The 27,905-nt window shown below is 45.1% G+C and overlaps 1 pseudogene; it reads left to right on the forward strand.

Moving 5' to 3' along the window:
* Positions 1-27,905, forward strand: part of LOC115116557 (collagen alpha-2(VI) chain-like) — a 77,621-nt pseudogene that overhangs the window by 21,950 nt on the left and 27,766 nt on the right.

The following is a 27,905-nucleotide window of genomic DNA, read 5'->3' on the forward strand; positions in this document are numbered from 1 at the left end:
GGGAATCGGCCAGGCAGAGACAGCAAGGGCGGTTCGTTGCTCCAGAGCCTTTCCGTTCACCTTCCCACTCCTGGGCCAGACTACACTCAATCATATGACCCACTGAAGAGATGAGTCTTCAGTAAAGACTTAAAGGTTGAGACCGAGTTTGCGTCTCTGACATGGGTAGGCAGACCGTTCCATAAAAATGGAGCTCTATAGGAGAAAGCCCTGCCTCCAGCTGTTTGCTTAGAAATTCTAGGGACAATTAGGAGGCCTGCGTCTTGTGACCGTAGCGTACGTGTAGGTATGTACGGCAGGACCAAATCAGAGAGATAGGTAGGAGCAAGCCCATGTAATGCTTTGTAGGTTAGCAGTAAAACCTTGAAATCAGCCCTTGCTTTGACAGGAAGCCAGTGTAGAGAGGCTAGCACTGGAGTAATATGATCAAATTTTTTGGTTCTAGTCAGGATTCTAGCAGCCGTATTCAGCACTAACTGAAGTTTATTTAGTGCTTTATCCGGGTAGCCGGAAAATAGAGCATTGCAGTAGTCTAACCTAGAAGTGACAAAAGCATGGATTAATTTTTCTGCATCATTTTTGGACAGAAAGTTTCTGATTTTTGCAATGTTACGTAGATGGAAAAAGCTGTCCTCGAAATGGTCTTGATATGTTCTTCAAAAGAGAGATCAGGGTCCAGAGTAACGCCGAGGTCCTTCACAGTTTTATTTGAGACGACTGTACAACCATTAAGATTAATTGTCAGATTCAACAGAAGATCTCTTTGTTTCTTGGGACCTAGAACAAGCATCTCTGTTTTGTCCGAGTTTAATAGTAGAAAGTTTGCAGCCATCCACTTCCTTATGTCTGAAACACATGCTTCTAGCGAGGGCAATTTTGGGGCTTCACCATGTTTCATTGAAATGTACAGCTGTGTGTCATCCGCATAGCAGTGAAAGTTTACATTATGTTTTCGAATAACATCCCCAAGAGGTAAAATATATAGTGAAAACAATAGTGGTCCTAAAACAGAACCTTGAGGAACACCGAAATTTACAGTTGATTTGTCAGAGGACAAACCATTCACAGAGACAAACTGATATCTTTCCGACAGATAAGATCTAAACCAGGCCAGAACATGTCCGTGTAGACCAATTTGGGTTTCCAATCTCTCCAAAAGAATGTGGTGATCGATGGTATCAAAAGCAGCACTAAGGTCTAGGAGCACGAGGACAGATGCAGAGCCTCGGTCCGTTGCCATTAAAATGTCATTTACCACCTTCACAAGTGCCGTCTCAGTGCTATGATGGGGTCTAAAACCAGACTGAAGCATTTCGTATACATTGTTTGTCTTCAGGAAGGCAGTGAGTTGCTGCGCAACAGCCTTCTCTAAAATTTTTGAGAGGAATGGAAGATTCGATATAGGCCGATAGTTTTTATATTTTCTGGGTCAAGGTTTGGCTTTTTCAAGAGAGGCTTTATTACTGCCACTTTTAGTGAGTTTGGTACACATCCAGTGGATAGAGAGCCGTTTATTATGTTCAACATAGGAGGGCCAAGCACAGGAAGCAGCTCTTTCAGTAGTTTAGTTGGAATAGGGTCCAGTATGCAGCTTGAAGGTTTAGAGGCCATGATTATTTTCATCATTGTGTCAAGAGATATAGTACTAAAAGACTTGAGCGTCTCTCTTGATCCTAGGTCCTGGCAGAGTTGTGCAGACTCAGGACAACTGAGGTTTGGAGGAATACGCAGGTTTAAAGAGGAGTCCGTAATTTGCTTTCTAATAATCATAATCTTTTCCTCAAAGAAGTTCATGAATTTATCACTGCTAAAGTGAAAGTCATCCTCTCTTGGGGAATGCTGCTTTTTAGTTAGCTTTGCGACAGTATCAAAAAGGAATTTCGGATTGTTCTTATTTTCCTCAATTAAGTTAGAAAAATAGGATGATCGAGCAGCAGTAAGGGCTCTTCGGTACTGCACGGTACCGTCCTTCCAAGCTAGTCGGAAGACTTCCAGTTTGGTGTGGCGCCATTTCCGTTCCAATTTTCTGGAAGCTTGCTTCAGAGCTCGGGTATTTTCTGTGTACCAGGGAGCTAGTTTCTTATGAGAATTTTTTTACTTTTTAGGGGTGCAACTGCATCTAGGGTATTGCGCAAGGTTAAATTGAGATCCTCAGTTAGGTGGTTAACGGATTTTTGTCCTCTGGCGTCCTTGGGTAGGCAGAGGGAGTCTGGAAGGGCATCAAGGAATCTTTGTGTTGTCTGTGAATTTATAGCACGACTTTTGATGTTCCTTGGTTGGGGTCTGAGCAGATTATTTGTTGCAATTGCAAACGTAATAAAATGGTGGTCCGATAGTCCAGGATTATGAGGAAAAACATTAAGATCCACAACATTTATTCCATGGGACAAAACTAGGTCCAGCGTATGACTGTGACAGTGAGTGGGTCCAGAGACATGTTGGACAAAACCCACTGAGTCGATGATGGCTCCGAAAGTCTTTTGGAGTGGGTCTGTGGACTTTTCCATGTGAATATTAAAGTCACCAAAGATTAGAATATTATCTGCTATGACTACAAGGTCCAATAGGAATTCAGGGAACTCAGTGAGAAACGCTGTATATGGCCCAGGAGGCCTGTAAACAGTAGCTATAAAAAGTGATTGAGTAGGCTGCATAGATTTCATGACTAGAAGCTCAAAAGACGAAAACGTCATTTTTTTTTTGGTAAATTGAAATTTGCTATCGTAAATGTTAGCAACACCTCCGCCTTTGCGGGATGCACGGGGGATATGGTCACTAGTGTAGCCAGGAGGTGAGGCCTCATTTAACACAGTAAATTCATCAGGCTTAAGCCATGTTTCAGTCAGGCCAATCACATCAAGATTATGATCAGTGATTAGTTCATTGACTATAATTGCCTTTGAAGTAAGGGATCTAACATTAAGTAGGCCTATTTTGAGATGTGAGGTATCATGATCTCTTTCAGTAATGACAGGAATGGAGGTCGTCTTTATCCTAGTGAGATTGCTAAGGCGAACACCGCCATGTTTAGTTTTGCCCAACCTAGGTCGAGGCACAGACACGGTCTCAATGGTGATAGCTGAGCTGACTACACTGACTATGCTAGTGGCAGACTCCACTATGCTGGCAGGCTGGCTAATAGCCTGCTCCCTGGCCTGCACCCTATTTCATTGTGGAGCTAGAGGAGTTAGAGCCCTGTCTATGTTGGTAGATAAGATGAGAGCACCCCTCCAGCTAGGATGGAGTCCGTCACTCCTCAGCAGGTCAGGCTTGGTCCTGTTTGTGGGTGAGTCCCAGAAAGAGGGCCAATTATCTACAAATTCTATCTTTTGGGAGGGGCAGAAAACAGTTTTCAACCAGCGATTGAGTTGTGAGACTCTACTGTAGAGCTCATCACTCCCCCTAACTGGGAGGGGGCCAGAGACAATTACTCGATGCCGACACATCTTTCTAGCTGATATGCACGCAGAAGCTATGTTGCGCTTGGTGATCTCTGACTGTTTCATCCTAACATCGTTGGTGCCGACGTGGATAACAATATCTCTATACTCTCTACACTCGCCAGTTTTAGCTTTAGCCAGCACCATCTTCAGATTAGCCTTAACGTCGATAGCCCTGCCCCCTGGTAAACAGATTAGCCTTAACGTCGGTAGCCCTGCCCCCGGGTAAACAGATTAGCCTTAACGTCGGTAGCCCTGCCCCCTGGTAAACAGATTAGCCTTAACGTCGGTAGCCCTGCCCCCTGGTAAACAGATTAGCCTTAACGTCGGTAGCCCTGCCCCCTGGTAAAGAGATTAGCCTTAACGCCCTGCCCCCTGGTAAACAGTAGCCCTGCCCCCTGGTAAACAGATTAGCCTTAACGTCGGTAGCCCTGCCCCCTGGTAAACAGATTAGCCTTAACGTCGGTAGCCCTGCCCCCTGGTAAACAGATTAGCCTTAACGTCGGTAGCCCTGCCCCCTGGTAAACAGATTAGCCTTAACGTCGGTAGCCCTGCCCCCGGTAAACAGATTAGCCTTAACGTCGGTAGCCCTGCCCCTGGTAAACAGATTAGCCTTAACGTCGGTAGCCCTGCCCCCTGGTAAACAGATTAGCCTTAACGTCGGTAGCCCTGCCCCCTGGTAAACAGATTAGCCTTAACGTCGGTAGCCCTGCCCCTGGTAAACAGATTAGCCTTAACGTCGGTAGCCCTGCCCCTGGTAAACAGAAACAGTGTATGATCGCTGGATGATTCGCTTTAAGTCTAATACTGCGGGTAATGGAGTCGCCAATGACTAGGGTTTTCAATTTGTCAGAGCTAATGGTGGGAAGCTTCGGCGTCTCAGACCCCGTAACGGGAGGAGTAGAGACCAGAGAAGACTCGGCCTCTGACTCCGACCCGCTGCTTAATGGGGAAAACCGGTTGAAAGTTTCTGTTGGCTGAATGAGCGACACCGGTTGAGCGTTCCTACAGCATTTCCTTCCACAAACCGTGAGAAAATTGTCCGGCTGCGGGGACTGTGCCAGGGGATTTATACTACTATCTGTACTTACTGGTGGCACAGACGCTGTTTCATCCTTTCCTACACTGAAATTACCTAACGATTGCGTCTGAAGCTGGGCTTGCAGTACAGCTATCCTCGCCGTAAGGCGAGCACATCGGCTGCAATTAGAAGTCATCATGTTAATGTTACTACTTAGCTTCGGCTGTTGGAGGTCCTGACGAATCGTGTCCAGATAAAGCGTCCGGAGTGAAAAAGTTGAGGAAAAAAATATATAAATATATGAACGGTAATTAAAAAGTGAAAACCGTAAAGTTGTCAGGTAGCAAAATAGGTTGGCAACAAAACGCATAGCAACTCGAAAACAAGCCTGCAAGTTGTGACCGGAAATGACGTAGCGTCTATAGTCTAACGATGGGCTATACAACCCCCCCGCCTATAATCAATATACAACCCCCCTATAATCACTATACAACCCCCCTATAATCACTATACAACCCCCCCCGCCTATAATCACTATACAACCCCCTATAATCACTATTCAACCCCCTATAATCACTATACAACCCCCTATAATCACTATACAACCCCCTATAATCACTATACAACCCCCTATAATCACTATACAACCCCCTATAATCACTATACAACCCCCCTATAATCACTATACAACCCCCTAGAATCACTATACAACCCCCCTATAATCACTATACAACCCCCTATAATCACTATACAACCCCCTATAATCACTATACAACCCCCTATAATCACTATACAACCCCCTATAATCACTATACAACCCCCCTATAATCACTATACAACCCCCCTATAATCACTATACAACCCCCCTATAATCACTATACAACCCCTATAATCACTATACAACCCCCTATAATCACTATACAACCCCCCTATAATCACTATACAACCACTTCTGTAATCATTAATCCATCTCTATACAATCACAACACAATCACCACAAAATCACTGTACAATCACCATACAATCACTAATCACTGTGTTTCTGTCGGCAGGGAGATCCCGGTCGCTCAGGAAGAGCAGGCCCCCTCGGCCCGGTGGGAGACTCTGGACCTAAGGTACACAGGAAGTCACTTCTTAACCCCTGACCCTCAGACTGTGTCTACCTGACCTCTGTGCTCTTCTCTGGTCATTGTGTCAGGGACCTTGATAGGAAAATTATAGGTAATTGTTTAAAGTTTATAGGTCATGGGTTATGGCTAATAGATCATGGGTTAGAGGTCATGGGTTATAGGTCAGAGTTATGGTTAATAGGTCATGGGTTAGAGGTTATGGTTAATAGGTCAGAGTTATAGGTCATGGGTTAGAGGTTATGGTTAATGGGTTAGAGGTCATGGGTCAGGGTTAATAGGTCATGGGTCAGAGGTCATGGGTTAGAGGTTATGGTTAATGGGTTAGAGGTCATGGGTCAGGGTTAATAGGTCATGGGTCAGAGGTCATGGGTTAGAGGTTATGGTTAATGGGTTAGAGGTCATGGGTCAGGGTTAATAGGTCATGGGTCAGAGGTCATGGGTTAGAGGTTATGGTTAATGGGTTAGAGGTCATGGGTCAGGGTTAATAGGTCATGGGTTAGAGGTTATGGGTAATGGGTTAGAGGTCATGGGTCAGGGTTAATAGGTCAGAGGTCATGGGTTAGAGGTTATGGTTAATGGGTTAGGGGTCAGGGTTAATAGGTCATGGGTCAGAGGTCATGGGTTAGAGGTTATGGTTGATGGGTTAGAGGTCATGGGTCAGGGTTAATAGGTCATGGGTCAGAGGTCATGGGTTAGAGGTTATGGTTAATGGGTTAGAGGTCATGGGTCAGGGTTAATAGGTCATGGGTTATAGGTCATGGGTTAGAGATCATGGGTTAGAGGTCAGGGTTAGAGGTCATGGGTTATGGTTAATAGGTCAGGGTTATAGGTCATGGTTAATAGGTCATGGGTCAGAGGTCATGGGTTAGAGGTTATGGTTATGGTTAATAGATCATGGGTTATGGTTAATGGGTTAGAGGTCATGGGTTATGGTTAATAGGTCATGGGTTATGGTTAATGGGTTAGAGGTCATGGGTTATGGTTAATAGGTCATGGGTTATAGGTCATGGGTTATAGGTCATTGGTTATAGGTCATGGGTTAGAGATCATGGGTTAGAGTTCAGGGTTAGAGGTCAGGGTTAGAGGTCATGGGTTATAGGTCATGGGTTAGAGATCATGGGTTATAGGTCAGGGTTAGAGGTCATGGGTTATAGGTCATGGGTTAGAGATCATGGGTTATAGGTCAGGGTTAGAGGTCATGGGTTATGGTTAATAGGTCAGAGTTATAGGTTAGAGGTCAGGGTTAGAGGTAATGTGTTCAAGGCTATGTCGTTTCTAGCTTTTTGGGAGCCCTACATAAGATTTGGTTGGGAGGGTCCCCCCCCCAAACCCCCTCCTCACGAGCAAAACATTTTATTGACATTTTGAGAGAAAAATGTGCAGCTTTAAAGTCAATGTCCTGCAATTCTACACATTTTAACATGCGTTTGAGATAATATTTAGCCGTTTTTAAGCTAATTTCCTGCCATTCTGCACATTTTGCCATGTCGTTTCTCATGTTAATATGATATCTGAATGAGAGTGACTAGCAAAATCTATGTGGGCCCCCTGTAGGTTAGGGCCCTTGGGCACATGCCTTGTGCCCGGTTAATAATTTGGCCATGATTGCTACAAGGTTTAGATAGCTGGAAGCTGAGGAAGCTGAGACCCAGATTGACTTCCTTTCCTTCTCTTGTGTATTCTACCTCTCAACAGGAAGCCGAGACCCAGACTGACTTCCTTTCCTTCTCTTGTGTATTCTACCTCTCAACAGGAAGCTGAGACCCAGATTGACTTCCTTTCCTTCTCTTGTGTATTCTACCTCTCAACAGGAAGCCGAGACCCAGACTGACTTCCTTTCCTTCTCTTGTGTATTCTACCTCTCAACAGGAAGCTGAGACCCAGATTGACTTCCTTTCCTTCTCTTGTGTATTCTACCTCTCAACAGGAAGCCGAGACCCAGACTGACTTCCTTTCCTTCTCTTGTGTATTCTACCTCTCAACAGGAAGCCGAGACCCAGACTGACTTCCTTTCCTTCTCTTGTGTATTCTACCTCTCAACAGGAAGCTGAGACCCAGATTGACTTCCTTTCCTTCTCTTGTGTATTCTACCTCTCAACAGGAAGCTGAGACCCAGATTGACTTCCTTTCCTTCTCTTGTGTATTCTACCTCTCAACAGGAAGCTGAGACCCAGATTGACTTCCTTTCCTTCTCAAGTGTATTCTACCTCTCAACAGGAAGCTGAGACCCAGACTGACTTCCTTTCTTTCTCAAGTGTATTCTACCTCTCAACAGGAAGCTGAGACCTTGACTGACTTCCTTTTCAAGCGGACTTTGGGCCCTAAGCAGCCACTTATGTCCAGTGCTTAGAAAAGGCACTGGTCAAGGTCATGGGCTCGAGGTCAGGCTTAAAGAATTCTAGGGGTGAAAGCTCATGGGTTAAGGGGTGAATAACCCTGTTGTTGTCTTCCTTCTCCTCAGGGTGAGAGAGGGAGTGCTGGCACACCTGGCTTCCCAGGAAACAAAGGAACGCCAGTAAGAATCTCTACTCTACACACACTCTACCTGTCCAATATATATATCTCTACCTGGCCAATATATATATATATATATGTATAACTTTACCTGTCATATATATATATAACTCTACCTATCCCATATATATATATATAATATATATGTATAACTCTACCTATCATATATATATATATAACTCTACCTATCCCATATATATATATATAATATATATATATAACTCTACCTGTCCAATATATATATATATATATATAACTTTACCTGTCCTATATATATATAATAATATGTTATGCAGGTGAGTGAGGACCCAACAGCGATTCAACAGAAACAGTCTTTTAATGTCCAAACAGGGAAAACATAAATCCTCAATCTTTACAGGAGATGTCCAAACAGGGAAAACATAAATCCTCTATCTTTGCAGGAGAGTCCTCCTTCTAGTAGTAGAGGAGAATTGCAGGGCTAGCGGCAACAGACTGCAGGTCCCTCAGGGTAGGCGCGGGCCGTAGAGGACAGAGACACCTGCTCACACGCAGCATCTAATAAAGAGGCAGATTACGACAGGACGGGACAAGGGCAAAGCAAACAAGAATCCGACAAGGACAGAAGCAGAAACAGAGAGAGAAATAGAGACTTAATCAGAGGGCAAAAGAGGGGACAGGTGTGAGAGAGTAAACGAGGTCGTTAGGAGAATGAGGAACAGCTGGGAGCAGGAACGGAACGATAGAGAGAGAGAGAGTAACCTAAAACGACCAGCAGGGGGAAACGAAGAGAAGAGAAAGCACAGGGACAAGACATAACATGACAGTACCCCCCCACTCACCGAGCGCCTCCTGGCGCACTCGAGGAGGAAACCTGGCGGCAACGGAGGAAATCATCGATCAGCGAACGGTCCAGCACGTCCCGAGATGGAACCCAACTCCTTTCCTCAGGACCGTAACCCTCCCAATCCACTAGGTACTGATGACCACGGCCCCGAGGACGCATGTCCATAATCTTCCGGACCCTGTAGATAGGTGCGCCCTCGACAAGGACGGGGGAGACGAACGGGGGCGCGAAGAAAAGGCTTGACACAGGAGACATGGAAGACCGGGTGGACGCGACGAAGATGTCGCGGAAGAAGAAGTCGCACTGCGACAGGATTAACGACCTGAGAAATACGGAACGGACCAATGAACCGCGGGGTCAACTTGCGAGAAGCTGTCACAAGGGGAAGGTTACGAGTGGAGAGCCATACTCTCTGACCGCGACAATACCTAGGACTCTTAGTCCTACGCTTATTAGCGGCTCTCACAGTCTGCGCCCTATAACGGCAAAGTGCAGACCTGACCCTCTTCCAGGTGCGCTCACAACGTTGGACAAAAGCCTGAGCGGAGGGGACGCTGGACTCGGCGAGCTGGGACGAGAACAGAGGAGGCTGGTAACCGAGGCTACTCTGAAAAGGAGATAGCCCGGTCGCAGACGAAGGAAGCGAGTTGTGAGCGTATTCTGCCCAGGGGAGCTGTTCTGCCCAAGACGCAGGGTTTCGAAAAGAAAGACTGCGTAAGATGCGACCAATCGTCTGATTGGCCCGTTCTGCTTGACCGTTAGACTGGGGGTGAAAACCGGAAGAGAGACTGACGGAAGCCCCAATCAAACGGCAAAACTCCCTCCAAAATTGAGACGTGAATTGCGGACCCCTGTCCGAAACGGCGTCTGACGGAAGGCCATGAATTCTGAAAACATTCTCAATGATGATTTGTGCCGTCTCTTTAGCAGAAGGGAGCTTAGCGAGGGGAATAAAATGAGCCGCCTTAGAGAACCTATCGACAACCGTTAGAATAACAGTCTTCCCCGCTGACGAAGGAAGACCGGTAATAAAGTCTAAGGCGATGTGAGACCACGGTCGAGAGGGAATGGAAAGCGGTCTGAACCGGCCAGCAGGAGGAGAGTTACCGGACTTAGTCTGCGCGCAGTCCGAACAAGCAGCCACGAAACGACGCGTGTCACGCTCCTGAGTGGGCCACCAGAAACGCTGGCGAATAGAAGCAAGCGTACCCCGAACGCCGGGATGGCCGGCTAACTTGGCAGAGTGAGCCCACTGAAGAACGGCCAGACGAGTAGGAACGGGAACGAAAAGAAGGTTCCTAGGACAAGCGCGCGGCGACGGAGTGTGAGTGAGTGCTTGCTTTACCTGCCTCTCAATTCCCCAGACAGTCAACCCGACAACACGCCCCTCAGGGAGAATCCCCTCGGGGTCGGTGGAGGCTACTGAAGAACTGAAGAGACGGGACAAAGCATCAGGCTTGGTGTTCTTTGAGCCCGGACGATAAGAAATAACGAACTCGAAACGAGCGAAAAACAGCGCCCAACGAGCCTGACGCGCATTAAGTCGTTTGGCAGAACGGATGTACTCAAGGTTCTTATGGTCAGTCCAAACGACAAAAGGAACGGTCGCCCCCTCCAACCACTGTCGCCATTCGCCTAGGGCTAAGCGGATGGCGAGCAGTTCGCGGTTTCCCACATCATAGTTACGTTCCGACGGCGACAGGCGATGAGAAAAATACGCGCAAGGATGGACCTTATCATCAGATTGGGAGCGCTGGGACAGAATGGCTCCCACGCCCACCTCTGACGCGTCAACCTCGACAATGAACTGTCTAGAGACGTCAGGTGTAACAAGGATAGGAGCGGATGTAAAACGCTTCTTGAGGAGATCAAAAGCTCCCTGGGCGGAAACGGACCACTTAAAGCACGTCTTGACAGAAGTAAGGGCTGTGAGAGGAGCTGCCACCTGACCGAAATTACGAATGAAACGACGATAGAAATTCGCGAAACCGAGAAAACGCTGCAGCTCGACACGTGACTTAGGGACGGGCCAATCACTGACAGCTTGGACCTTAGCGGAATCCATCTGAATGCCTTCAGCGGAAATAACAGAACCGAGAGATGTGACGGAAGAGACATGAAAAGCGCACTTCTCAGCCTTCACATAAAGACAATTCTCTAAAAGGCGCTGGAGGACACGTCGAACGTGCTGAACATGAATCTGGAGTGACGGTGAAAAAATCAGGATATCGTCAAGGTAAACGAAAACAAAGATGTTCAGCATGTCTCTCAGTACATCATTCACTAATGCCTGAAAGACAGCTGGAGCGTTAGCGAGACCGAACGGCAGAACCCGGTATTCAAAGTGCCCTAACGGAGTGTTAAACGCCGTTTTCCACTCGTCCCCCTCCCTGATGCGCACGAGATGGTAAGCGTTACGAAGGTCCAACTTAGTGAAAAACCTGGCTCCCTGCAGGATCTCGAAGGCTGAAGACATAAGGGGAAGCGGATAACGATTCTTAACCGTTATGTCATTCAGCCTCGATAATCCACGCAGGGGCGCAGGGTCCCGTCCTTTTCTTAACAAAAAAAACCCCGCTCCGGCGGGAGAGGAGGAAGGGACTACGGTACCGGCGTCGAGAGCTACAGACAAATAATCTTCGAGAGCCTTACGTTCGGGAGCCGACAGAGAGTATAGTCTACCCCGGGGGAGTGGTACCGGAAGGAGATCTATACTACAATCATACGACCGGTGAGGAGGAAGGAAGGTGGCCCTGGACCGACTGAAGACCGTGCGCAGATCATGATATTCCTCCGGCACCCCTGTCAAATCACCAGGCTCCTCCTGTGAAGAGGGGGCAGAAGAAACAGGAGGGATAGCAGACATTAAACATTTCACATGACAAGAGACGTTCCAGGAGAGGATAGAATTACTTGACCAATTAATAGAAGGATTATGACACACTAGCCAGGGATGGCCCAAAACAACAGGTGTAAAAGGTGAACGAAAAATCAAAAAGAAATGGTTTCGCTATGATTACCAGAGACAGTGAGGGTTAAAGGTAGCGTTTCACGCTGAATACTGGGGAGAGGACTACCATCCAAGGCGAACATGGCCGTGGGCTCCCCTAACTGTCTGAGAGGAATGTCATGTTCCCGAGCCCAGGCTTCGTCCATAAAACAGCCCTCCGCCCCAGAGTCTATCAAGGCACTGCAGGAAGCTGCCGAACCGGTCCAGCGTAGATGGACCGACAAGGTAGTACAGGATCTTGAAGGAGAGACCTGAGTAGTAGCGCTCACCAGTAGCCCTCCGCTTACTGATGAGCTCTGGCTTTACTGGACATGAAATGACAAAATTACCAGCGGAACCGCAATAGAGACAGAGGCGGTTGGTGATTCTCCGTTCCCTCTCCTTAGTCGAGATGCGAATACCCCCCAGCTGCATGGGCTCAGCACCTGAGCCACTGGAGGAAGATGGTAGTGATGCGGAGAGGGGGGGAAACGGATAACGCGAGCTCTCTTCCACGAGCTCGGTGACGAAGATCTACCCGTCGTTCTATACGAATAGCGAGTTCAATCAAAGAATCCACGCTGGAAGGAACCTCCCGGGAGAGAATCTCATCCTTTACCTCCGCGTGGAGACCCTCCAGAAAACGAGCGAGCAACGCCGGCTCGTTCCAGTCACTGGAGGCAGCAAGAGTGCGAAACTCTATAGAGTAGTCCGTTATGGATCGATTCCCTTGACATAGGGAAGACAAGGCCCTGGAAGCTTCTTTCCCAAAAACTGAACGATCAAAAACCCGTATCATCTCCTCCTTAAAGTTCTGATACTGGTTAGTACACTCAGCCCTTGCCTCCCAGATTGCCGTGCCCCACTCACGAGCCCGTCCAGTAAGGAGAGATATGACATAGGCGATACGAGCTGTACCCCTGGAGTACGTGTTGGGCTGGAGAGAGAACACAATATCACACTGGGTGAGGAACGAGCGGCATTCAGTGGGCTCCCCAGAGTAACACGGTGGGTTATTAATTCTGGGCTCCGGAGACTCGGAAGCCCTGGAAGTAGCCGGTGGATCGAGGCGGAGATTGTGAATATGTTTCGAGAGGTCGGAGACTTGGGCGGCCAGGGTCTCAACGGCATGTCGAGCAGCAGACAATTCCTGCTCGTGTCTGCCTAGCATCGCTCCCTGGATCTCGACGGCTGAGTAGAGAGGATCCGAAGTCGCTGGGTCCATTCTTGGTCGGATTCTTCTGTTATGCAGGTGAGTGAGGACCCAACAGCTATTCAACAGAAACAGTCTTTTAATGTCCAAACAGGGAAAACATAAATCCTCAATCGTTACAGGAGATGTCCAAACAGGAAAACATAAATCCTCTATCTTTGCAGGAGAGTCCTCCTTCTAGTAGTAGAGGAGAATTGCAGGGCTAGCGGCAACAGACTGCAGGTCCCTCAGGGTAGGCGCGGGCCGTAGAGGACAGAGACACCTGCTCACACGCAGCATCTAATAAAGAGGCAGATTACGACAGGACGGGACAAGGGCAAAGCAAACAAGAATCCGACAAGGACAGAAGCAGAAACAGAGAGAGAAATAGAGACTTAATCAGAGGGCAAAAGAGGGGACAGGTGTGAGAGAGTAAACGAGGTCGTTAGGAGAATGAGGAACAGCTGGGAGCAGGAACGGAACGATAGAGAGAGAGAGAGTAACCTAAAACGACCAGCAGGGGGAAACGAAGAGAAGAGAAAGCACAGGGACAAGACATAACATGACATAATATATATATATATATATATGTATAACTCTACCTATCCCATATATATATATATATATAATATATATGTATACCTCTACCTATCCCATATATATATATATAATATATATGTATACTCTACCTATCCCATATATATATATAATATATATGTATAACTCTACCTATCCATATATATATATATATATATATATATATGTATACTCTACCTATCCCATATATATATATATAATATATATGTATAACTCTACCTATCCCATATATATATATATAATATATATGTATAACTCTACCTATCCCATATATATATATATAATATATATGTATAACTCTACCTATCCCATATATATATATATAATATATATGTATAACTCTACCTATCCCATATATATATATAACTACATGTCCCATATATACAGCTCTGGAAAAAATTAAGAGACCACTTCAAAATTATCAGTTTCTCTGGTTTTACTGTTTATAGGTATGTGTTTGGATAAAATTAACATTTTTGTTTTATTCGCAGAGAATGACAGCTGGTCAAAATGTTTTCAAAAAGATGCAGTGTTGTCAGACCTCAAATAATGCAAAGAGAATAAGTTCCTATTCATTTTTAAACAACACAATACTAATATTTTAACTTAAGAAGAGTTCAGAAAAAAATATTGGTGGAAAAACCCTGTTTTCAAATCACAGCTTTCATGCGTCTTGGCCTGCTCTCCACCAATCACAGCTTTCATGCGTCTTGGTTCTCCACCAATCACAGCTTTCATGTGTCTTGGCCTGTTCTCCACCAATCACAGCTTTCATGTGTCTTGGCCTGTTCTCCACCAATCACAGCTTTCATGTGTCTTGGCCTGCTCTCCACCAATCACAGCTTTCATGTGTCTTGGCCTGTTCTCCACCAATCACAGCTTTCATGTGTCTTGGCCTGCTCTCCACCAATCACAGCTTTCATGTGTCTTGGCCTGCTCTCCACCAATCACAGCTTCTCCACCAATCACAGCTTTCATGTCTTGGCCTGCTCTCCACCAATCACAGCTTTCATGCGTCTTGGCCTGCTCTCCACCAATCACAGCTTTCATGCGTCTTGGCCTGCTCTCCACCAATCACAGCTTTCATGCGTCTTGGCCTGTTCTCCACCAATCACAGCTTCTCCACCAATCACAGCTTTCATGCGTCTTGGCCTGCTCTCCACCAATCACAGCTTTCATGTGTCTTGGCCTGTTCTCCACCAATCACAGCTTTCATGCGTCTTGGCCTGTTCTCCACCAATCACAGCTTTCATGTGTCTTGGCCTGCTCTCCACCAATCACAGCTTTCATGCGTCTTGGCCTGTCTTCACAGCTTTTGTGTCTTGGCCTCTCCACCAATCACAGCTTCTCCACCAATCACAGCTTTCATGTGTCTTGGCCTGCTCTCCACCAATCACAGCTTTCATGCGTCTTGGCCTGCTCTCCACCAATCACAGCTTTCATGCGTCTTGGCCTGCTCTCCACCAATCACAGCTTTCATGCGTCTTGGCCTGCTCTCCACCAATCACAGCTTTCATGCGTCTTGGCCTGCTCTCCACCAATCACAGCTTTCATGCGTCTTGGCCTCTCCACCAATCACAGCTTTCATGCGTCTTGGCCTGCTCTCCACCAGTCTTTCACATTGATGTTGGGTGACTTTATGCCACTCTTGGCACAAACATTCAAGCAGCTCAGCTTTGGTTGATGGCTTGTGACCATCCGTCTTCCTCTTGATCACATTCCAGAGGTTTTCCAACGGGGTTCAGGTCTGGAGATTGGGCTGGCCATGATAGGGTCTTGATCTGGTGGTTTTCAATGGGGTTCAGGTCTGGAGATTGGGCTGGCCATGACAGGGTCTTGATCTGGTGGTCCTCCATCCACACCTTGATTGTCCTGCCTGTGTGGCATGGAATAGCCTTCAGTTCTCAGAACAAGAATAGACTGACGAGTTTCAGAAGAAAGGTCTTTGTTTCTGGCCATTTTGAGCCAGTAATCGAAGCCACAAATGCTGATGCTCCAGATACTCAACTAGTCTTCTTTAATCAGAAAAACAGTTTTCAGCTGTGCTAACATAATTGCAAAAGGGTTTTCTAATGATCAATTAGCCTTTTAAAATGATAAACTTGGATTAGCTAACACAACGTGCCATTGGAACACAGGAGTGATGGTTGCTGATAATGAGCCTCTGTACACCTATGTAGATATTCCATAAAAAATCTTCAGTTTCCAGCTACAATAGTCATTTACAACATTAACAATGTCTACACTGTATTTCTGATCAATTTGATGTTATTTTAATGGACAAAAAATGTAATTTTCTTTCAAAAACAAGGAATTTTTTTAAGTGATATACTCAGTCGTGGCCGAAAGTTTTGAGAATGACACAAATATACATTTTCACAAAGTCTGCTGCCTCAGTTTGTATGATGGCAATTTGCATATACTCCAGAATGTTATTAAAAGTGATCAAATGAATTGCCATTAATTGCAAAGTCCCTCTTTGCCATGCAAATTAATTCAATCCCCCAAAAACATTTCCACTGCATTTCAACCCTGCCACAAAAGGACCAGCTGACATCATGTCAGTGATTCTCTCGTTAACACAGGTGTGCGTGTTGATGAGGACAAGGCTGGAGATCATTCTGTCATGCTGATTGAGTTTGAATAACAGACTGGAAGCTTCAAAAGGAGGGTGGTGCTTGGAATCATTGTTCTTCCTCTGTCAACCATGGTTACCTGCAAGGAAACATAGCTTTGCACAAAAACGGCTTCACAGGCAAGGATATTGCTGCCAGTAAGATTGCACCTAAATCAACCATTTATTGGATCATCAAGAACTTCAAGGAGAGCGGTTCAATTGTTGTGAAGGCTTCAGGGCGCCCAAGAAAGTCCAGCAAGCGCCAGGACCGTCTCCTAAAGTTGATTCAGCTGCGGGATTGGGGCACCACAAGTACAGAGCTTGCTCAGGAATGGCAGCAGGCAGGTGTGAGTGCATCTACATGCACAGTGAGGCAAAGACTTTTGGAGGATGACCTAGTGGGCAGCAAAGAAGGGCAGCAAAGAAGCCACTTCTCTCCAGGAAAAACATCAGGGACAGACTGATATTCTGCAAAAGGTACAGGGATTGGACTGCTGAGGACTGGGGTAAAGTCATTTTCTCTGAATCCCCTTTCCGATTGTTTGGGGCTTCCGGGAAAAAGCTTGTCCGGAGAAGACAAGGTGAGCGCTACCATCAGTCCTGTGTCAAGCCAACAGTAAAGCATCCTGAGACCATTCATGTGTGGGGTTGCTTCTCAGCCAAGGGAGTGGGCTCACTCACAATGTTGCCTAAGAACACAGCAATGAATAAAGAATGGTACCAACACATCCTCCGAGATCAACTTCTCCCAACCATCCAGGAACAGTTTGGTGACAAACAATGCCTTTTCCAGCATGATGGAGCACCTCGCCATAAGGTAAAAGTGATAACTAAGTGGTTCGGGGAACAAAACATCACAATTTTGGGTCCATGGCCAGGAAACTCCCCAGACCTTAATCCCATTGAGAATGTGTGGTCAATCCTCAAGAGGCAGGTGGACAAACAAAAACCCACAAATTCTGACAAACTCCAAGCATTGATTATGCAAGAATGGGCTGCCATCAGTCAGGGTGTGGCCCAGAAGTTAATTGACAGCATGCCAGGGCAGATTGCAGAGGTCTTGAAAAAGAAGGGTCAACACTGCAAATGTTGACTCTTTGCATCAACTTCATGTAATTGTCAATAAAAGCCTTTGACACTTATGAAATGCTTGTAATTATACTTCAGTATTCCATAGTAACATCTGACAAAAATATCTAAAGACACTGAAGCAGTAAACTTTCTGAAAATGTATACTTGTGTCATGCTCAAAACTTTTGGCCACGACTGTAGGCTATTATATATATACTGTACAGTTGAAGTCGGAACTTGATTTTCAACCACTCCACAGATTTCTTGTTAACAAACTATAGTTTTGGCAAGTCGGTTAGGACATCTACTTTGTGTATGACACAAGTCATTTTTCCAACAATTGTTTACGGACAGATTATTTCACTTATAATTCACTGTGTCACAATTCCAGTGGGTCAGAAGTTTACATACACTAAGTTGACTGTGCCTTTAAACAGCTTGGAAAATTCCAGGAAATTAGGCCATGGCTTTAGAAGCTTCTGATTAACATCATTTGAGTCAATATGATGTGTACCTGTGGATGTATTTCAAGGCCTACTTTCAAACTCAGTGCCTCTTTGATTGACATCATGGGAAAATCAAAAGAAATCAGCCAAGACCTCAGAAAAAAGATTGTGGACCTCCACAAGTCTGATTCATCCTTGGAAGCAATTTCCAAATGCCTGAAGGTACCACATTCATCTATACAAACAATAGTACGCAAGTATAAATACCATGGGACCACGCAGCCGTCATACCGCTCAGGAAGGAAACGCATTCTGTCTCCTAGAGATGAACATACTTTGGTGCAAAAGGTACAAATCAATCCCAGAACAACAGCAAAGGACCTTGTGAAGATGCTGGAGGAAACGGGTACAAAAGTATCTATATCCACAGTAAAACGAGTCCTGTATCGACATAACCTGAAAGGCCGCTCAGCAAGTAAGAAGCCACTGCTCCAAAACCGCCATAAAAAGCCAGACTACGTTTTGCAGCTGCACATGGGGACAAAGATCATGTCCTCTGGTCTGATGAAACAAAAATAGAACTGTTTGGCCATAATGACCATTGTTATGTTTGGAGGAAAAGGGGGAGGCTTGCAAGCCGTGCATGGGGGTGGCAGCATCATGTTGTGGGGGTGCTTTGCTGCAGGAAGGACTGGTGCACTTCACAAAATAGATTGCATCATGAGGAAAGAAAATTATGTGGATATATTGAAGCAACATCTCAAGACATCAGTCAGGAAGTTAAAGCTTGGTCGCAAATGGGTCTTCCAAATGAACAATGACCCCAAGCATACTTCCAAAGTTGTGGGAAAATGGCTTAAGGACAACAACGTCAAGGTATTGGAGTGGCCATCACAAAGCCCTGACCTCAATACCATAGAGAATTTGTGGGCAGAACTGAAAAAGCGTGTGCGAGCAAGGAGGCCTACAAACTTGACTCAGTTACACCAGCTCCGTCAGGAGGAATGGGCCAAAATTCACCCAACTTATTGTGGGAAGCTTGTGAAAGGCTACCTGAAACGTTTGACCCAAGTTAAACATTTTAAAGGCAATGCTACCAAATACTAATTGAGTGTGTGTAAACCTCTGACCCACTGGGAATGTGATGAAAGAAATAAAAGCTGAAATAAATCATTCTCTCTACTATTATTCTGACATTTCACATTCTTAAAATAAAGTGTTGATCCCAACTGACCTAAGACAGGACATTTTTACTAGGATTAAATGTCAGGAATTGTGAAAAACAGAGTTTAAATATATCTGGCTAAGGTGTATGCAAACTTCTGACTTCAACTGTATAACTCTACTTGTCCTATATATATATATATATATATATATATAACTCTACTTGTCCTATATATATATCTATATATATATGTATAACTCTACTTGTCCTATATATATATATATATATATATATATATGTATAACTCTACTTGTCCTATATATATATCTATATATATATGTATAACTCTACTTGTCCTATATATATATCTATATATATATATATAACTCTACTTGTCCTATATATATATCTATATATATATGTATAACTCTACTTGTCCTATATATATATATATATATATGTATAACTCTACTTGTCCTATATATAAGAACCTTGGCGTGATCCTGGACAACACCCTGTCGTTCTCAAATAACATCAAGGCGGTGGCCCGTTCCTGTAGGTTCATGCTCTACAACATCCGCAGAGTACGACCCTGCCTCACACAGGAAGCGGCGCAGGTCCTAATCCAGGCACTTGTCATCTCCCGTCTGGATTACTGCAACTCGCTGTTGGCTGGGCTCCCTGCCTGTGCCATTAAACCCCTACAACTCATCCAGAATGCCGCAGCCCGTCTGGTGTTCAACCTTCCCAAGTTCTCTCACGTCACCCCGCTCCTCCGCTCTCTCCACTGGCTTCCAGTTGAAGCTCGCATCCGCTACAAGACCATGGTGCTTGCCTACGGAGCTGTGAGGGGAACGGCACCTCAGTACCTCCAGGCTCTGATCAGGCCCTACACCCAAACAAGGGCACTGCGTTCATCCACCTCTGGCCTGCTCGCCTCCCTACCACTGAGGAAGTACAGTTCCCGCTCAGCCCAGTCAAAACTGTTCGCTGCTCTGGCCCCCAATGGTGGAACAAACTCCCTCACGACGCCAGGACAGCGGAGTCAATCACCACCTTCCGGAGACACCTGAAACCCCACCTCTTTAAGGAATACCTAGGATAGGATAAAGTAATCCTTCTCACCCCCCTTAAAAGACCTAGATGCACTATTGTAAAGTGGCTGTTCCACTGGATGTCATAAGGTGAAAGCACCAATTTGTAAGTCGCTCTGGATAAGAGCGTCTGCTAAATGACTTAAATGTAAATGTAAATGTATATATATATATATATCTATATATATATATATATATAACTCTACTTGTCCTATATATATATATATATATATACTTGTATATATGGGTGTGTCCAAACTTTTGACTGGTACTGTACTGGAAAAGGTCAAGGGGTCTGAATACTTTCTGAATACTGTATTTAAAGTTTCCTACATAGAAGGGGTCTGAATATATGCACTGTATTTAAAGGGTATGACTGGTACATAGAAGGGGTCTGAAACTTTCTGAATTGTATTTAAACTGGTACTGTACATAGAATGAGGCTGTAATGTAACAAAATGAATGCACTGTATTTAAAAAAGGTCAAGGGGTCTGAATACTTTCTGAATGCACTGTATTTAAAGTTTCCTATGGTATGACTGGTACATAGAAGGGGTCTGAATACTTTCTGAATGCACTGTATTTAAAGTTTCCTATGGTATGACTGGTACATAGAAGGGGTCTGAATACTTTCTGAATGCACTGTATTTAAAGTTTCCTATGGTATGACTGGTACATAGAAGGGGTCTGAATAATTTCTGAATGCACTGTATATAATAATATATTTGTATAACTCAAGTTTTCCCATTGTATAATGCACTGTGGCTTACCTGTGTGTGTGTGTGTGTGTGTGTGTGTGTGTGTGTGTGTGTGTGTGTGTGTGTGTGTGTGTGTGTGTGTGTGTGTGTGTGTGTGTGTGTGTGTGTGTGTGTTCTAGGGAACCGCTGGAGGCCCGGGAGTCAATGGAGAACTGGTGAGAACCTCTGAAGCACTACATAATGTCAAACACAATGAGATCTATATACATTGGAGATTAGCTCTGTGTCTGATGGTTTGCTGATCAAATCAAAATCAAATTGTATTTGTCACATGCGCTGAATACAACAGGTGTAGACCTCACAGTGAAATGCTGAATACAACAGGTGTAGTAGACCTTACAGTGAAATGCTGAATACAACAGGTGTAGTAGACCTTACAGTGAAATGCTGAATACAACAGGTGTAGTAGACCTCACAGTGAAATGCTGAATACAACAGGTGTAGTAGACCTCACAGTGAAATGCTGAATGCAACAGGTGTAGTAGACCTCACAGTAAAATGCTGAATACAACAGGTGTAGTAGACCTTACAGTGAAATGCTGAATACAACAGGTGTAGTAGACCTCACAGTGAAATGCTGAATACAACAGGTGTAGTAGACCTTACAGTGAAATGCTGAATACAACAGGTGTAGTAGACCTCACAGTGAAATGCTGAATACAACAGGTGTAGTAGACCTTACAGTGAAATGCTGAATACAACAGGTGTAGTAGACCTCACAGTGAAATGCTGAATACAACAGGTGTAGTAGACCTATACAGTGAAATGCTGAATACAACAGGTGTAGTAGACCTTACAGTGAAATGACCTGTTGTATAGATAGTAGACCTTACAGTAGCCTGGCATGAAAATGAAGACCTTACAGGAAAAGAAACAATGGTTTAGTAGCATTTTCTAATCATAATCCTGAATACAAAGGTTAGTATCACACCTCATGAAATCTAGTCCAGGTGTAGTCCTCACAGGTTGCTGAATCACAGGTCAGTAGTCTAGTGAAATAGTCCTGAATACAAAGGTTAGTAGACCTCACAGTGAAGTCCTGAATACAACAGGTGTAGTAGACCTCATGTGAAGTGCTGAATACCAGGTGTAGTCCTCACAGTGAAGGTGAATACCACACCTCATGTAGTCTAGCCCATAGTCCTGAATAAGGTTAGTATCACACCTACAGTGTAGTCTGAGTCCATAGTAGACCTATACAGGTTAAATCACCTGTTCATGTAGTCTAGTCCATAGTCCTATAAGGTTAGTATCACACCTCATGTAGTCTAGTCCATAGTCCTATAAGGTTAGTATCACACCTCATGTAGTCTAGCCCATAGTCCTATAAGGTTAGTATCACACCTCATGTAGTCTAGTCCATAGTCCTATAAGGTTAGTATCACACCTCATGTAGTCTAGTCCATAGTCCTGACTATATATAGACTATATTACATGGATTTATTGTGATGGTGTAGGTAGACTATATTACATGGATTTATTGTGATGGTGTAGGTAGACTATATTACATGGATTTAATGTGATGGTGTAGGTAGACTATATTACATGGATTTATTGTGATGGTGTAGACTATATTACATGGATTTATTGTGATGGTGTAGGTAGACTATATTACATGGATTTATTGTGATGGTGTAGACTATATTACATGGATTTATTGTGATGGTGTAGACTATATTACATGGATTTATTGTGATGGTGTAGACTATATTACATGGATTTATTGTGATGGTGTAGGTAGACTATATTACATGGATTTATTGTGATGGTGTAGGTAGACTATATTACATGGATTTATTGTGATGGTGTAGGTAGACTATATTACATTGATTTATTGTGATGGTGTAGACTATATTACATGGATTTATTGTGATGGTGTAGGTAGACTATATTACATGGATTTATTGTGATGGTGTAGGTAGACTATATTACATGGATTTATTGTGATGGTGTAGACTATATTACATGGATTTATTGTGATGGTGTAGACTATATTACATGGATTTATTGTGATGGTGTAGACTATATTACATGGATTTATTGTGATGGTGTAGACTATATTACATGGATTTATTGTGATGGTGTAGACTATATTACATGGATTTATTGTGATGGTGTAGGTAGACTATATTACATGGATTTATTGTGATGGTGTAGACTATATTACATGGATTTATTGTGATGGTGTAGACTATATTACATGGATTTAATGTGATGGTGTAGGTAGACTATATTACATGGATTTATTGTGATGGTGTAGGTAGACTATATTACATGGATTTATTGTGATGGTGTAGGTAGACTATATTACATGGATTTATTGTGATGGTGTAGGTAGACTATATTACATGGATTTATTGTGAAGGTGTATATTAAATAGTTTTTTAAAAATGTAAATGTTCCAAAGGTCTGCATCAGTGGAGATGCTAAATGTGTTTATCTTAATCAACCGTCAATTACTGTGAGACCGACAGTTATTTGCTTGACAATCACTGGCTGACAAAATTTTGTGACGGCCACAACCCTACTGACGACCTCCCTATAAGCTGTCTCATCGTCGTTGGTGATCAGGCCTAACATCGTCGTGTCGTCAGCAAACTTAAGGATGGTGTTGGAGTCGTGCTTGGCCACGCAGTCGTGGGTGAACAGGGAGTACAGGAGGGGACTAAGCACACACCCCTGCGGGGCCACCGTGTTGAGGATCAGCGTGGCGGAGGTGTTGTTGCCTACCCTCACCACCTGGGGGCGGCCCGTTAGGAAGTCAAGAATCCAGTTGCAGAGGGAGGTGTTTAGTCCCAGGGTCCTTATCTTAGTGATGAGCTTTGAGGGCACAATGGTGTTGAACGCTGAGCTGTAGTCAATGAACAGCATTCTCACATAGGTGTTCCTTTTGTCCAGGTGGGAAAGGGCAGTGTGGAGTGCAATAGAGATTGCATCATCTGTGGATCTGTTGGGGCAGTATGCAAATTGGAGTGCGTCCAGATTGTTTTGGATGATGGTGTTGATGTGAGCCATGACCAGCCTTTCAAAGCACTTCATGGCTACAGATGTGAGTGCTACAGGGTGGTAGTCATTTTGACAGGTTACTTTGGTGTTCTTGGGTACAGGGACTATGGTGATCTGCTTGAAACATGTAGGTATTACAGACTGGTTGGGGTGTAGTCTAATGTGATGTTGTCTAAGGGTTGTTGTACTGTTGTGTTGTAGGGGAGAAGAGGAGACTTTGGGCCAATGGGGACCCCGGGAACAGACGGAGTTAAAGGAGACAAGGTATGGCACATACACACTCTCTCACACACACACACACACACACACACACACACACACACACTCACACACTCTCTACCTCCTGGTATTTTGTTGTACGTGTGTGTGTTTGCGTGTTTCAGGGCGAGGCAGGACCCGAGGGGCTGAGAGGACTACCAGGTGAAGTAGGAAACAAAGGAACCAAGGGAGACAACGGACTCCCGGGGCCACGCGGGCTCCCCGGTACTTCAGGAGTGGCAGGGAAGAACGTAGGTCACAGATCATAGCTTCACCAGTCTCACAATGTCTGTGTGGAGGGGGATTCTTGAGTTGTTGGGTTTCTGTGTGTGTGTGTGTGTGTGTGTGTGTGTGTGTGTGTGTGTGTGTGTGTGTGTGTGTGTGTGTGTGTGTGTGTGTGTGTGTGTTTGTGTGTGCGCGTGTACATGTTGGTTACACGGTCATGTTACTACGTTATGGTGATAAGGTGGCCATGTACAGTAACCATGGTGATATTGCTATGGTAACCACATTCTGTGTAACAGGGTACCCGTGGCGACCCTGGTGATGCTGGACCCAGAGGAGACCCCGGCCTTCCAGGACTAAAGGTGTGTGGCTATCATCATTGGGTATTTGAGTGTTCGTCTGGTTAATCTGAGACTCAGCGATACTGTTGCTACGATAGGATGAACTGCAGCGATGAGTATGATGCAAGACGTGGCACTCTCAACGTACGTGTGTACAGGTTCTCTGTGCAGCAACATGATAGTAGTGGGACCAAAACAGCAGAGAAGTTTTAGCTTCACCCTTCACTATCTTGTAGTTTTTTGCGTAACTCTGGTATAGCTGTTGACTTCATACGTGGCTGACTACTGTTTTACTGTGGTGTAATTGATTATTTAATCTCTGTGCTGCATGCTTGCTTGATTGATATGTGTGCTAATTGATTGATCTCTGTGCTGCTGTAGGGTGACGTTGGAAGAGCTGGCTTCAGTTACCCAGGACCAAGAGGACCAACGGTAAACACACAGACATTAGCAGAGTAACGCCTTCCCTGACGCACAGTCTGACCTCTGACCTGTGTGTGTTTGCAGGGAGATCGCGGGGAGAAGGGCGGCCCAGGGCCCAGAGGAGGCAGAGGAGACTGTGGCCCCAAGGGAGGCCCAGGGGGAAAGGGAACCTCTGGAGAAGAGGGAGAACCAGGGCCTCAGGGAGAACCTGGATTCAGAGGACCAAGAGGAGTGGGTGGACGAGATGTACGTAGCCACACACATACCTACAGTTCCTTCACACCGTGGATGAGTGTGTGAGTGAGTGTGTGAGTGAGTGAGTGAGTGAGTGAGTGAGTGAGTGAGTGAGTGAGTGAGTGAGTGAGTGAGTGAGTGAGTGAGTGAGTGAGTGAGTGAGTGAGTGGGTGGGTGAGTGAATGAGTGAGTGTATGGGTGGGTGAGTGTGTGTGTGTGAGTGAGTGTGTGAGTGTGTGAGTGTGTGAGTGAGTGAGTGAGTGAGGTGAGTGAGTGAGTGAGTGAGTGAGTGAGTGAGTGAGTGAGTGAGTGTGTGAGTGAGTGAGTGAGTGAGTGAGTGAGTGAGTGAGTGAGTGAGTGAGTGAGTGAGTGAGTGAGTGAGTGAGTGAGTGAGTGAGTGAGTGAGTGTTATAATATGTGTATGAAAGCATCTCTTTTCTCTCTACAGGGAGATCCAGGTCCCGAGGGAGACCCCGGCCTCACAGTAAGAACCTCTATCCCTCTATGATCATCCCTCTATCCCTCTATATCATCCATATTTGATCATCTCTCTATCCCTCTATATCATCCATCTTTGATCATCCCTCTAACCCTCTATGATCATCCATCTTTGATCATTCCTCTATATCATCCTTCTATGATCATCCCTCTTTGATCATCCCTCTATATCATCCATCTTTGATCATCCCTCTATGATCATCCCTCTTTGATCATCCCTCTATCCCTCTATGATCATCCCTCTTTGATCATCCCTCTATCCCTCTATATCATCCATCTTTGATCATCCCTCTATGATCATCCATCTTTGATCATCCCTCTATGATCATCCATCTTTGATCATCCCTCTATGATCATCCCTCTATGATCATCCCTCTTTGATCATCCCTCTATCCCTCTTTGATCATCCCTCTATCCCTCTTTGATCATCCCTCTATCCCTCTTTGATCATCCCTCTTTGATCATCCCTCCATCCCTCTTTGATCATCCCTCTATCCCTCTATGATCATCCCTCCATCCCTCTTTGATCATCCCTCTATCCCTCTATGATCATCCCTCCATCCCTCTTTGATCATCCCTCCATCCCTCTTTGATCATCCCTCTTTGATCATCCCTCCATCCCTCTTTGATCATCCCTCCATCCCTCTTTGATCATCCCTCTTTGATCATCCCTCCATCCCTTTTTGATCATCCCTCCATCCCTTTTTGATCATCCCTCCATCCCTCTATGATCATCCCTCTTTGATCATCCCTCCATCCCTCTTTGATCATCCCTCCATCCCTCTTTGATCATCCCTCTTTGATCATCCCTCCATCCCTCTTTGATCATCCCTCTATCCCTCTTTGATCATCCCTCTTTGATCATCCCTCCATCCCTCTTTGATCATCCCTCTATCCCTCTATGATCATCCCTCCATCCCTCTTTGATCATCCCTCTATCCCTCTTTGATCATCCCTCCATCCCTTTTTGATCATCCCTCTATCCCTCTTTGATCATCCCTCCATCCCTCTTTGATCATCCCTCTTTGATCATCCCTCCATCCCTCTTTGATCATCCCTCTATGATCATCCCTCTTTGATCATCCATCCATCCCTCTTTGATCATCCCTCTATCCCTCTTTGATCATCCCTCCATCCCTCTTTGATCATCCCTCTATCCCTCTTTGATCATCCCTCCATCCCTCTTTGATCATCCCTCCATCCCTCTTTGATCATCCCTCTTTGATCATCCCTCCATCCCTCTTTGATCATCCCTCTATGATCATCCCTCTATCCCTCTTTGATCATCCCTCTATCCCTCTATGATCATCCCTCTATCCCTCTTTGATCATCCCTCTATCCCTCTTTGATCATCCCTCTTTGATCATCCCTCCATCCCTCTTTGATCATCCCTCTATCCCTCTATGATCATCCCTCCATCCCTCTTTGATCATCCCTCTATCCCTCTATGATCATCCCTCCATCCCTCTTTGATCATCCCTCCATCCCTCTTTGATCATCCCTCTTTGATCATCCCTCCATCCCTCTTTGATCATCCCTCCATCCCTTTTTGATCATCCCTCCATCCCTTTTTGATCATCCCTCCATCCCTCTATGATCATCCCTCTTTGATCATCCCTCCATCCCTCTTTGATCATCCCTCCATCCCTCTTTGATCATCCCTCTTTGATCATCCCTCCATCCCTCTTTGATCATCCCTCTATCCCTCTTTGATCATCCCTCTATCCCTCTTTGATCATCCCTCCATCCCTCTTTGATCATCCCTCTATCCCTCTTTGATCATCCCTCCATCCCTCTTTGATCATCCCTCCATCCCTCTTTGATCATCCCTCTTTGATCATCCCTCCATCCCTCTTTGATCATCCCTCTATGATCATCCCTCTATCCCTCTTTGATCATCCCTCTTTGATCATCCCTCCATCCCTCTTTGATCATCCCTCTATCCCTCTATGATCATCCCTCCATCCCTCTTTGATCATCCCTCCATCCCTCTTTGATCATCCCTCTTTGATCATCCCTCTATCCCTCTATGATCATCCCTCCATCCCTCTTTGATCATC

The sequence above is a fragment of the Oncorhynchus nerka genome, linkage group LG9b, assembly GCF_034236695.1.
Source record: "Oncorhynchus nerka isolate Pitt River linkage group LG9b, Oner_Uvic_2.0, whole genome shotgun sequence".
NCBI lineage: Eukaryota > Metazoa > Chordata > Actinopteri > Salmoniformes > Salmonidae > Oncorhynchus > Oncorhynchus nerka.